Source organism: Bos mutus, chromosome 4, assembly GCF_027580195.1.
Source record: "Bos mutus isolate GX-2022 chromosome 4, NWIPB_WYAK_1.1, whole genome shotgun sequence".
In the NCBI taxonomy this organism is placed as follows: domain Eukaryota; kingdom Metazoa; phylum Chordata; class Mammalia; order Artiodactyla; family Bovidae; genus Bos; species Bos mutus.
Genome location: NC_091620.1, coordinates 60,018,514 through 60,028,990, shown reverse-complemented (window position 1 = coordinate 60,028,990; position 10,477 = coordinate 60,018,514). Strand labels below are relative to the sequence as shown.

The 10,477-nt window shown below is 40.0% G+C and overlaps 1 pseudogene; it reads right to left on the bottom strand.

Moving 5' to 3' along the window:
• Positions 1 to 1,649: 1,649 nt before the first annotated feature.
• On the bottom strand, positions 1,650 to 4,870 carry LOC102272782 (SUMO-activating enzyme subunit 2 pseudogene; annotated as a pseudogene).
• Between the last annotated feature and the right edge of the window lie 5,607 nt (positions 4,871 to 10,477).

Genomic DNA, 10,477 nt, shown 5'->3' with positions numbered 1-10,477 from the left:
TAAATGAAATCATATTATAATTATAATTATAATAAATTATATTTATTATAGGGTAATAGTAGTCAAAATTTCTATGATGAGACACTCTCAAAGATTCAAGATGTTGATTATATTTTTGAAGTCTTATTTAATAAAACTATACAAAATATTAATTTTTGTTTCCTCCACATGACTCCTTATTAGATCTTTCCACACCACAAGTCAGTCAACACACTCACATGATTTGTGCACCAAAGATGAAATTATTATTCAGGGTTGACCTTACCACAGGGTATGTGAAAGTGAGTATCAAAATGTAATTCTAAATTTAGCCCTGTAATACATCGATTGTGGAATAGGAATATTTACTGATCTGCTACAAGAAGAGTTAACATTTAAAGCAGAGGTTTGAGTCTTAGGTACCTTGAATGTAATTTCATAGTTGAATTTACCGGCATGGTAACTTCTCAAATCAGATCAATAGAGCTAGGGAGAAAAATGAATTACAAGTGGAAACATCATTTTCTTAACAAGTTCAAAATATCAATTTTCACATCCAAACAGTCAGCCCCATAGGGGATATTTGTCAAATTTTGGTTCTTTTCTTTCATGTGCCTGCTGTCAACTATTAACTCGCTCAATTCTTTCCCTCCTTCACTTTCAGGTTCCTTTGCAGCCTCTGCAGAAATACTGGGTTGGCCCAAAGCAACTTCTTGTCCACCCCTACACAAGCCTTACCAAGCCTCTGTGCTCACATATTCTGTCCATGTATTTCACCAACTACAATCTGAAGACATGACTTAAAGTTATTTAATATATTCATCTATGTTTAGCTTAATGACTAAATAGTAATAAGACATCCTGGAAATGTCTTCCCTGATAGCTCAGTTGGTAAAGAATCTGCCTGCAATGCAAGAGACCCTGATTCCTGAGTCAGGAATTCCAGTACTCTTGTGTTATCCTTGTGGTTCAGCTGGTAAAGAATCTGCCTACAACGCGGGAGACCTGGATGAGATCTCTGGGTCAGAAAGATCCCCTGGAGAAGGGAAAGGCTACCCACTCCAGTATTCAGGCCTGGAGAATTCCATGGACTGTATAGTCCATGGAGTCGCAAAGAGTCAGACACCACTGAGCAGCTTTCAATATCCTGGAAATACATCCCAGTGTTTGCCTGAGTTACAGGAAGGGAGAGGATGCTCTTATCTATCTGACTGAAGTCATGTAGACTGTGCTTCATATTCTCAACCAGGACTGTTCTAAGTTATTGTGGGATCACTTCTTTTTTTTTTTTTTTTTTTTTACAAATCACACTGGCATTTAATACCACTATACATTCACATAAGAAAGAAAATAGAACATAAACAAAATGCTAGAAATACACTGTTGATAACTGTGCTGAAAAAGGCAGGGTGGATGAGGTTTAAAGGAATGGAGAGCCTTCCAAAATTCAGATTTTGAGAACTCTTCAGATTTCAAAATTTCAAAACAGGAGATGACCATTAGTGACCACCAGTTAACCAAAATTTGCTTCTGCAAGGGTATTTCAGGGTATTCCATTTTTATCTGTAACACAGTTCTGTAATTTCAAAAATTTTTTTTTTTCTGGAGGAAAATGAAACCTTTGTAAGCTGGATGGCAGAGTAAGAATTACACAACGGCAAACAACATAATGAATTACTAAGTTGAAATTTCATTGACTGTGGCCAAAAACACCAAGGCAGAGGTACAGAACGGGGAAAACAGCTTCATGGATTTCTGTTATTTGAAAACTCCAGGCTCATCTGCAGGAGAGCAGCCTAGGGGCCAAGGCGTTCGGAGGTTCAGGAGATATGAGTGTTGATCCGTCAGACTGGCCTGGCCACACGTGCTGGTCAGAGTTGGGCCCGGAAGGGTACATGCAAGAAGGGCCTTGGATGACCTGGGGACACCCAGAGTGGAGGAGACTTGCCATGTGGAATCTCAAATCCACGACTCCAAGGTACTGGGGCTGAGCAAAGATCACTTGAATGTTCTCAACAGAAGGCCAAAAGTTTACAATCATTTAAAAAGCAACATGCCTTTAAAAGCTGTCTTTTAAAAAGTACTCATCTGTGGTAAACAGTACTCATCTATGGTAATCCATTTCTGAGTTAATTTTCTAAAAGGAAAGAATATAGTATGCCTGCAGCAAATACAATGTATAAACCCAGTAAGGCAGCAGAAACATGAACTGTGCAGGCATGTATAACAAGTATGCAGATGTCATTTATTTGGTCCTTAAGTACAGTATAGTTGTATTTGAGTTTTACAAAACATCAAATATAAATAACCTGAAACTGTAACAATACACAAAAATTGACTTCTTACACAGACATACCAGGCAGTACAAGCTGAAAACTTGAGTAAATTAACAACTGTTTTACATTAATATACATAGTGCCGGTTAACATTTAAAAACAAGTTTCAATGCATAGCACTCGATACTTCTTTGAATCTGTTTCAGTCAGTTAAGAGTAGGAAAGTGGTTAGATCTAGGCTAAAAATAATTCTTCTTCTAATCAAAAATAAAGGCATAATATTTATAACCAGGTATCAACTTTACTAAACCACAATATTTTAAAACTGTTAAATGATACCGAAGGATATTTACATTAAAAAGGCAACATGCACGGTGTTGTTTCATCTCATGGACTGGTTATGCACATACTTTGTTCAAAGGGTCTTAAAACTATATTCCTACTTTCAATACAGCATACTGCAATGTTTCTAATAGTTCTAGCAAAATGAATGCTTTCAAAGGGAGCAGAACCATCTTCAAGTCACTGGTGTCAATATTTTCCCTTTGGAACAAAGGACGTAACAAATAACCTGGTTCTGCCAAGAAGGCCTTAATGGAGTAAGAGGTTCCATTCAGAGGCATTTCTGTTCAATCTAATGCTATAACCTCATCAAGCTCCTCTGCCTGCTCTATGCGTGACCTTTTCGCACTGACACTCTCTTTCTCATCTAGCTTCCTCTTGCGACTTCTTTCTTCTTCACTGATACCAGCATTATTTGAGGGACCTTCTTCATCCGAATCAACTATGAGCACATCATCTTGCTCTTGTGCTGTGGATGTGGAAGGCTGAGCTCCATCATCGCTGCCATTGGTTATGCTTTTGGCAGCATCTTCAGCTTGCTTGGGCCCCACTTTTTCTGGGGCATCACCAACAACTTCAAATTCAACATCCTTTCCTAGGTCTTCACTATGAAGGATGTTGATCAATAAAGTGTAGTCCTAAAGGAAGTCATCTGCTTGAAGTCGGCTCGCATTTCTAATTCCAAATTCTGACAATTTCTTGTGATTATTAGCTTCTGTCTCTCCCTCTTCTGAAGATATTAGGATTGTTCCTTTTCCATCTTCAATTTGGACATCTGGTGCTACCATAGCAAATTTTTCTTTCACAATCTTATCTTGTAAGGTGAGAACCGTCACTTTATGAACATTCAGCCGCACAGTCACCTCTGGCTTGCTGGCACATATGTAACAGTTAGGATTGGGAGCATCCAGTGCACAAGGCACAAGAAGCTTCTTTCTTGGGTTTGGTTGTTTATTCAAAAAAATTGTTCTACACTGGTCTATTTTTCCTGATAAAATCTTCAATCTTTCCAATACTATCAACCCAGCAATCACTGCATTAGTAGTAGCGATAGCAGGAATAATGTTCCCTGCCATTGATTTGATATCGAATCTGCTTTTCATATTCATACTGAAAATATGCATCCTGAGATTTGCAGCAGAGGTGACAAAATCCATTGCAGATGGGTCATCCTTGTCCCATATGAGCTCAGCTCCATTCCCCTTTTCTGCTAAATGAACTCTCAAAGTCTCAATGCTCTTTGAAAAAAGACATGCATAGCTCTTGACATCTAGAACCTGCTGGTCTTTCAGACCTAACTGGGGTTCGTTTTGTTGATCTGATGCACTGGTTTCTTCTCCTTGACTTTGCACTTCAGCCCAATCCAATGGAACTGGAGGTTTCCTTTTCCGCCATAGTTTGTCCATCGTCAACAGATATCTGATATCATCTTTAAAAAGCTTGGTAAAAAGTTTAACTGGATCATACCCAGTTGATTTAGCCCATTCCTTGGTGGAAACACGTTTAATGTCACCATCCTCATTAGATGCTCTGGCTCTGGCTTCGGCTTCCATTGGTTCCCAGGAAGCTTCAGGGTCAGCTCTGTCAGGAGATACTTCTTGATCAGCATCTTCTTCTCCAAACAACTGGTTGAACAAATATTTCGCCCAGACAATGCAATGAATAGGTTCTGAAGGTGTGTTATGAATTGTACAGCCAGGAAAAGTTCTCTGGGTTGGTTTGGGATGGCATTCGTAACACTCGGTCACATCCTTTTTGATAGTGGTTACTTGCCCAAGATAACCAGCAGTTCCACTCTCAATAAGAGGGACATCAGCTGCTACACACACTCTATTAACATGGTTGCAGGCAGCTCTGTTATCTAAAGCATTCATAACCAATATAAATTGTCGAAAAAATTCCACATTATAGTCAGGGTTCATGATGCTGTCATGGTAGGCTACGATATTAGCTTTCGGGTAAAACTGCAGTACACTCTCTTTGGCAACCTGGGCCTTTGATCTTCCAACATGTTTCTTTTGAAACAAAAACTGCCTGTTGAGGTTGCTGACATCAATAGTATCCAGATCAATCAGGTCGATGTGGGAGAAGCCGGTGAGCATGAGGTTTTTGAGGAGCTCGCAGCCGATGCCTCCCGCCCCCACCACCAGGACCCGGCCCCCGGCCACGGCCTCAGCCAGTTCCCGGGGCAGACCCCTCGACAGTGCCAAGGCTGGACGACCACGAGCCGCGGCGGAGGCGGAGGCGGGAGAAGTGAGCCGCGGCCGGAAACGGGTGGGGGAGGGGCGGCCTAGCTTCGGGATCACTTCTTTATTGACGTGCGTGTGTGTGTGTGTGTGTGTGTGTGTGTGTGTTAGTCGCTTAGTCTTGTCTGACTCTTTGTGACTCGTAGACAGTAGCCCACCAGGTTCCTCTATCCATGGGATTTTCCAGGCAAGAATACTGCAGTGGGTTGCCATTTCCTTCTTGACATGAGCCATAACTTATAGTTGTAGAAGAACCCATTCTTGCCTTAATTAAATATCTCTTGCTTACAAAGCAGTCTACACTCTCTACCTGAAGGCACTATGTGAAGAACTGTAAAGGATCTGAATTTTTATTCTCCTTATACTCTAACAAGTCAGCCGGCTATACAATCATAAATGTAAAGGCTATCAGAAGACAAGTGAGAGACAAAGGACAGTTTACTACTTGGAGCAGTAGCAGTATCCAGACTGTCAGCACTTCTCTGAGCTCCTGAACCCTGACTCCCACATGACAATGCAAAGAGGGCCAGTGACATTTGCACACACAGTGGATTACGTTACAAGGAGAAACTCTGAGCTTAAGGAACCTGAGCCTTTTATCAGGGAAAGTAACTAATAACACATGTGCATTTTGCTCTGGAGGAAGATGCTATCTCTATCTTCCAAAGAGGTTCACTATACAAACATCCTTGAAAATACAGTCCAGGACAGTGATAGTCAGTGCTCTGCTCATAAGATAGGCAGAAACATGAGCGACCTTTTGGAGAACTGTCACGGGAAGTGCACTGAAGTCAAAGCCAGGGCAAGGAATCATGCCCACAATTTTAAACTCTTATTGCAGATAAAAGAACTCCTTCAAAGAGGAGATTTCTTTGGGAAAAATAATTAGATATCCATTCAATATTTACATCATCCTAATCAAATTTCAAATATTTTAAACCACATCTCAAATTATAACTTACCATGGTTTTACAGAAATCTTCCAATTATTGCTGTCTGGATGCCACACAATGGTTAAATATGTTACACATCTCTGAAGTTTCGCCTTTATAATATAAAACTACCAAGGTCTGTGGAAAGTAGAATATCCAGTTCACTGACTTAATTCTTCATCCTTTGGCATTATGCTGAGTTAGTCTTGACTTGTAGAAATTGATAACAAAAAAAAAGATCCATATTGCATACACCATGGCTACTAGAGAAATCTAGTGTCTAAAAACATAATTTATGATACCAATGTAGATAAGTAATCAATATGGCATGAAAACATTTTTAAAAATGGGTCAGAAAATGTGTTTTTGAGGAAATGATAATTGATCTATATGTAAGAAATGAATGAGTATCAACCAAGTACATTGAGAGTGATTTTCAGTCAAATGTGTTTTGTGATTTGTCTACTGAAAAATCTATCAAAATATTCTTTATTTCTGTTACAGTATTCTTTTTAATTATTCTTTCTAGCACTTTTTTGATCCCTTTTTGACTATACATCTCTGTTTAAATTACTCATCTCAATATTTCATATAAGATATTAATCATGCTTATTTTAAATTCCCTGTATGATAATTGTAATATCTCTGTCATATCTGAGTCTAGATCTGATGACTGTTTTGCCTCTTCAGACTGAGAGCTATTTTACCTTTTGTTTTGCCTTGTAGTGTTTTGATGAAATCCAGGCCTGATATATTGGGTAACAGGAACTGAGGTGAAGAGGACTTTAGTGTGAGGTTTTATATTAACCTGGCTGAGAGCTGGGCTATGTTTAATGTTTGTTCCAGAGGCTTCAAACTCCTCTAATGTCCTTATGCCTTAGGCTTCCCAAGAACTCCTTCTTAAATAGAGTCTGGGCCTTACAGCTCCTACAGTTGTTATACTATAGTCATGATGATGTGCTGATAAGAAATTGACTTGGGGAAGATTCTGTAATTCTCTGATTAAAACTCCAGTGATATAGTTTTTCCTCTTTGCTTCCTAATCTCTTTCCTAGCTGGAACATTCTCATTATATTTCCTAGAATCCCTAACTCTTGTTGACCATCTTCCTTCCCTTCAAATATACAGGAAAGCTGCAGGGCCTGGAGTGGGATGACTCCCTTCCACTGGGATAAGGCTCTGCCAAAATCCTTTCCCCCCAGTGTAGACTTTGTTAAGGAGAGTTCTCTGTTAAGGAGAGTCATTCCTCAACAATTACTCCTCCACTCTCCTTGCCAGTGCCATGGAGGAATCTTTTCAGGTCTTCCTTTTGAAGAGCTGGTAGGGTTCCTAGAGGTAGTCCCCTAAGTATGCTGACTCCAAGACTGCAGCCCTAGTTAGTCTCTCACCCTAAAGCCAGTCCACAGTCAAACTCCAGAAATATACTCAAAGTACCACTTATGGCTACCAGCTTAAACCTCCAGTGACTTTAGATCCAGCAACCAAATTTCATCTAAATCTTATTGAATATAATCTGTTTGTCTAGACTTGAGAGGTCATTTGCTTTTAAACTTATTTGGCTCCAATGAAAGTCACTGATTTTCAGTATTTTCAACAATTTCTTATAAGGATAGAAGTGACAGCTTCCAAGTTCTTTACATATCAGAGCTAAAACTACGTGTCCATTTCTGGATTTTAAATATTTCAGTATTTAATTCTTTTCTATAAGAAATCCAAACATACAGAAAAGTGAAACGAATAATATAATTACATGCTTATAGACAGCACTTATGGAGAAGGCAATGGCATCCCACTCCAGTACTCTTGCCTGGAAAATCCCATGGACAGAGGAGCCTGGTAGGCTGCAGTCCATGGAGTTGCTAAGAGTCAGAAATGACTGAGCGACTTCACTTTCACTTTTCATTTTCATACATTGGAGAAGGAAATGGCAACCCACTCCAGTGTTCTTGCCTGGAGAATCCTAGGGACGGGGGAGCCTAGTGGGCTGCCGTCTATGGGGTCGCACAGAGTCGGACATGACTGAAGCGACTTAGCAGCAGCAGCAGAGAGCACTTAAATTTAAAAACTATTTACATACCACCATACTGGCTTCAATTATTTTTTTCACATGTTTTGTGTGTGTGTGTTTTTTAATCAATTGCAACTATTACAATATTTTACCCCAAATAATATTTCTTACACACTGGCCACATTACTATCCTACTTAACAAAAACTGACAATAATCTCAAAACAGCATCTAATTATAAGCCCATATTCTGATATTTCCAAGAGCCCCAACCAGTACAACTTATTAGTTTAAACCAGTAATCAGTTATGAGCTATGACTTGTGTTTTATTTTTTTCTCTTTTAAATGCATTTTAACTTAGAACAAACTACCATTTTTTTTTTCATGGCATTGATTGTTGAACATAAAAGACCAGCTGTACTATAGAATGTCTGATGTTTTATATTTTGTGTCTTTTTTGTGATCAATTTTTTCTCCATTGTCTATCTTTTCTGTAAATTGGAAGTTAAATCTAAAAATAAGTCTTGAGTATGGTCATTTCAACAAGACTACTTCGTGGATGAAACTGTACCTCACATGCATCATGTCGGAAAGCATCTAAAGCCAGCCGTTCTGCTAGTAGTGATGCTATAATTGGCCAATGCAGTGAGATGGGACTAGCCAGCATGCTCTAGGTTTCCCATGGCAACCAAAAATAATCTGTTCCCTCCCTATCCTTTACCAGGAGTCCATGCCCTACAAGGGAGAACCACCCAACTTCCCACTTTCCCCAGATAAGCCCAAGTATAGTTGTGGTAGGTTGTGGTCTACTAAAGGGAGAAATATCAATAACCTCAGATATGCAGATGACACCACTCTTATGGCAGAAAGTGAAGAGGAACTAAGAAGCCTCTTGATGAAAGAGAAAGTGGACAGTGAAAAAGTTGGCTTAAAGCTCAACATTCAGAAAACGAAGATCATGGCATCCGGTCCCATCACTTCATGGGAAATAGATGGGGAAACAGTGGAAACAGTGTCAGACTTTATTTTTCTGGGCTCCAAAATCACTGCAGATAGTGATTGCAGCCATGAAATTAAAAGACGCTTACTCCTTGGAAGGAAAGTTATGACCAACCTAGATAGCATATTCAAAAGCAGAGACATTACTTTGCCAACAAAGGTTCATCTAGTCAAGGCTATGGTTTTTCCTGTGGTCATTTATGGATGTGAGAGTTGGACTGTGAAGAAGGCTGAGCGCAGAAGAATTGATGCTTTTGAACTGTGGTGTTGGAGAAGACTCTTGAGGGTCCCTTGGACTGCAAGGACATCCAACCAGTCCATTCTGAAGGAGATCAGCCCTGGGATTTCTTTGGAAGGAATGATGTTAAAGCTGAAACTCCAGTACTCTGGCCACCTCATGAGAAGACTTGACTCATTGGAAAAGACTCTGATGCTGGAAGGGATTGGAGGCAGGAGGAGAAGGGGACGACAGAGGATGAGATGGTTGGATGGCATCACTGACTCAATGGACGTGAGTCTGAGTGAACTCCGGGAGTTGGTGATGGACAGGGAGGCCTGGCGTGCTGTGATTCATGGGTTCGCAAAGAGTCGGACACAACTGAGTGACTGAACTGAACTGAACCTGAATTCTGTTTTACATGAAGAGGATTCCTTATCTAATTCACATAAGTGTTCTTTGGGCAGCATTCGTCTGGACAATTATATGCTGATTTCCATTTTAGGAAGATCACTTTTTCGCAAAGTAGAAAACACATTTGAGTAAGATTAGACAGAAAGTATGCTGCTGCTGCTGCTAAGTCTCTTCAGTCGTGTCCGACTCTGTGCGACCCCAGAGACGGCAGCCCACCAGGCTCCACCGTCCCTGGGATTCTCTAGGAAAGAACGCTGGAGTGGGTTGCCATTTCCTTCTCCAATGCAGGAAAGTGAAAAGTGAAAGTGAAGTTGCTCAGTCATGTCCGACTCTTATCGACCCCATGGACTGCAGCCTACCAGGCTCCTCCATCCATGGGATTTTCCAGGCAAGAGTACTGGAGTGGGGTGCCATTGCCTTCTCCAGACAGAAAGTATAGATTCAAGTAAAATATACTTGGCCCAAATGAGGAAGATACAGGCCTTGAGTACATGAGTAATTAGAGAAATTAGACAGATAGAATGCAAGAAATATTTAGATAGTAAATGGATAGAAACCTCAGATTTCTACAAGCAAAAATCCTTACATTTTCAGTTAACATCAAACATCTCCTTGCCTTTCTAATGAAACAAAGACAATCAAAATATTGTATGGAATAACTGAAAGCAGAGATTTTGCATAGGTCATAAATACTGTATTTGTGACACTAAAAATTTCAGGTTTATTCAAAACTTTAATGTTAAAATGAAAAGAAAGATTGTTGCTAATCCAAGTACAGAGTATGTACAATCCAAATCCATAGTTGTGAAGTTTCCATTATTCACAGGAGCATCCCAAAATGAAGGACCTGACAAAACTGTTAAGGAGAAAAACTGCACTGGACCAAATGACAAGGAGGACAATGCAAGACTATTGCCATAGGAGAGAGAGAGACTGAACCCAACTTTCCTGAAACAAAAGCTAGGAGGATCTGCCGGATGACGGAATGAAACAGTACTGGAGAAATCTGAGGAAGGAGGAGGAGTGTGCCCAAAGTGCTTGGTTCATTTGTGTCTGCTGCTTGTG